General features: G+C 40.2%; 1 pseudogene; it reads right to left on the bottom strand.

Moving 5' to 3' along the window:
* Positions 1–1,029: 1,029 nt before the first annotated feature.
* LOC135230631 (olfactory receptor 7G3-like) lies at positions 1,030–2,780 on the bottom strand (annotated as a pseudogene).
* Positions 2,781–3,506: the final 726 nt, after the last annotated feature.

The following is a 3,506-nucleotide window of genomic DNA, read 5'->3' as shown; positions in this document are numbered from 1 at the left end:
GATGGAATATATGTAAAATAATGTGAACTAATATAATTTTGCTAAATTTATGGATGAAGAACCTGAACTTAGAGAAATGCAATAGAATATCAAACGCTATACAGCTATCACAGAGCAGAGGTAGAATTCAAACACTAGTGGTCTGATTTCAAAAGTTTCACTCTTAATCACTATGATTCCTGGTCTTCTGTATTCAAAGAACTCCGCCAGTGTTTCTGGGTTACTCATTATTTATATCTCTTTGTCAAATTCCCACAGCTTAAGCCCAAAGCTGGTGAGATGTTACAAATAACTTCCAACCCTAGTTTTTCTGGAGTTAGGGAAACCTTCTCAGGTTAAGGGCTGTGGACAGAATTTTTAATACTTGTAGCATCCAGACTTTCTGGAGTTACTGAGATTGAAAATGACACATCTGACAAACTATTGCCCTGAGATAATCTTTCAACCTTAATTAATCAGTAATTATTTCAATTGTTCTTCAAGAAAATGCTGATGAAATTCTGCATGTCTACAGGTTATTCTGTAAACAGTCTTCTGGTTCTGCTTCTGAGGTAATGCATAATTTCTAGTGACAAACTATGGTATATAACCTGTGAAAGATTTTTCTTCTTGGGAACATTTTTCACTCTCTAGTCAGAAGTGTTGTCCTGATATATAAATCATATATTCAAAAAAATCTTTGATAAATTTCTATTATCAGCTTAACATTCTTTTTATTTTAACAGGCCGTAAGGCTGCCCTCACTTCTGACACTAGCTTGAAGTTCAGGTTCCTCAGGCCACCCTCATTTCTGACCCATTAGCTAAAAATTCAGTGGTTCCCCTGGCCCCCTCAGGTTCTGTAGGTCACTAGAACAACTCACAGAACTCAGGAAAGCAATACGCTTATGATTACAATTTTATTATAGTAGAAGGATACAAAACAGAACCAGCCAAAGGGAGAGATGCATAGTATGAGGTCTGGGATGGTCACAAACATGAAACTTCTGTGTCTCCAGGGACACATTACCCTCCTGGAACATCAATGTGTGACAGTTCACAAAACATGGACAGCCAGAGAAGCCAAGCTCACCTAAGCTTCAGTGTCCTGAGTTTTTATTGCAGTTTTATTATATAGGTAGGTCCCTAGGTTGTGCAAACAGTTTGCACTTGACTACTAACTGAAAGGTTGGCTGTTCAAACCTACCAGCAGTGCCGTGAATGAAAGGCCTGGAGATCTGTTTCTGTAAAAATCACAGCCTAGAAAATCTTATGGAGCAGTTCTATTCTGTAACACATGTGGTCACCATGTGTTGGAAGCAACTTGCTGGCAATGAGTATGGGATTACATAGACATGATTGATTGAATCAATAGTCATGTGTTTGAACTCAATCTTCACCTGTCACCCTCTTTGGAGGTCAGGCTGATATCAAGTGGCTTAAAATTTCAACCACCTAATCATGAAGACAGCCTTTCTGGCATGATAACCCTATGCTGAGTCATCCCTTTAGCATTACTTGTGAAGGGGTCAACCATAAGTCACTTTGTTATCACAAACTATCAGGTGTGGCCCCAGGCCCACTATGAATAAAAAGGCAGTCCAAAAACTCATACCGCCCAAAGACCAGCAAAAATAGCCAGGTGTATCTTTGTGTAAAATTAATTCTTCATCACACTCACATCAGTGGAAAGAAGATATTCTTGAGAAGAGTTTCCTCAAAGCCCCCATCATGTCCTTGTTCCTCAGACTGTAGATAAAGGGGTTGAGCATAGGCATGACTATAATGTACATCACTGATGCTATTGCACTCTTCCTGCCAGAAAGAGTAGCTGCAGAGCTAAGGTAGACCCCAAAAACTGCCCCATAGAACAAGGAAACAATAGAGAGGTGAGACCCACATGTAGAAAAAGCTTTATACTTTCCTCCAGCTGATGGGATTCTCAAAATGGAGGAGGAAATTTGAATGTAAGAAAATGATCCCAAGGAGAGTAACACCACCCCAAACACTAGTCACAAAAAATTCTAGGATATTATTGATGAGGGTATCCGAACAGGCCAGCTTGAGGACTTGACCAGGTTCACAGAAGAAGTGAGGGATTTCCAGGTCTATGCAGAAGGACAGATGCAACACCATCAGACTATGGAGCAGGGCATTCATGATGCTAATGAACAAGGATGGTAGAATTAGCAGGCCACGGAAGCAGGGATTCATGATGACTGTGTACCTCAGTGGCTGACATATGGCCACATAGCAGTCATAGGCCATTGCTGCAAGGAGACAATTTTCCAAACCAGCAAAAACCAAACCAAAGCAGATCTGGGTGAGGCAGCCTGTGTAACTGCTGGATTTGCTCTGTGTCTGAATGTTCGCCAGTATCTTGGGGACCGTGGTGGTGCTGAAACAGATGTCATTGAAGGACAGGTTGGAGAGGAAGAAGTACATAGGGGTGTGGAGGTGGGAGTCTGAGCTGACAGCCAGGATGATGAACAGATTTCCAAGCACAGTGGCCAGGTATACGGTTAGGAACAGCCCAAAGAGGAGGGGCTGCAGTTCTGGATTCTCTGAGAGGCCCAGGAGGAGGAATTCTGCTATATCTGTTTTGTTTTCTAATTTCATGTTGTTGTTAAGTCTGAAAAAAAAAAGTAGAGGAAATGAGACAGATAACAGATCCCTTCTTTTAGAGAAACTGTAGGATCTATATTGTGAAACAAAGTGAATATTAGAAATATCTCTCTCTCCCTATTCCTCTCTACCTCTCTCGGTTGCTCTTCTTTTTCCCTCTTCTCATTTCTTTTTTTCACTACCCATCTACCACATTCTATTCAAGTGTCTACACATTTCCACATTTGCCAACTAACAGAAATAAAGTAGGGAATGATATATAATTTCTCCCTGAGAATTTTTCACCCTCCTTCAAACTATCAGCAAAAATAAAATAAAAATTTTAAAATGTTACATCAGTTAAATGTTAGAGCAGTGGTTTTAAAAGTTGGTATTGCATCACAATCAGCTGGAGGGCTTGTTAAAACCCTTGTTAAAACCAGATGTTTGGCCCCATCCTCAGAGTATTGGATTCAGAAGGTTGGGTATGGGGTCAAGGGTTTGCCTTTCTAACAAATTCACATATGTTCTACTGATGGTCTGGAGTCCACACTTTAAAGAACACTGTTCTAGAGCATGGACAACCAACTCATTTGTGATTGGAGCAGACCTGGAATGATTAATGAGGAAAATGAAGGTCCAGCTCATTAGTGCACTGTACAGTGGGCTGTCTGAGCGTTCAAGTCCGTGACTCCACTTAGCATCTTAATTGTCAGTGAGTCCTCAAAATCTGCCCTTTTCACTTCCCATTTCTATTTCAATATCTCATTATTTCACATTGTCCTTTTCAGAATTAATTGTAATATTATCACCACAGTAAATGTAGTAATTGTTATACACTGCTATTATCACCACCACGAACACGGATTGCCAGGCTCTTCACCTCTATTAAATGATTTTATTATTTCAACAGACCTGTGAGTT

Source organism: Loxodonta africana, chromosome 3, assembly GCF_030014295.1.
Source record: "Loxodonta africana isolate mLoxAfr1 chromosome 3, mLoxAfr1.hap2, whole genome shotgun sequence".
NCBI lineage: Eukaryota > Metazoa > Chordata > Mammalia > Proboscidea > Elephantidae > Loxodonta > Loxodonta africana.
Note: the sequence above shows the minus strand (reverse complement) of the source record. Positions and strands in the feature narration are given on the sequence as shown.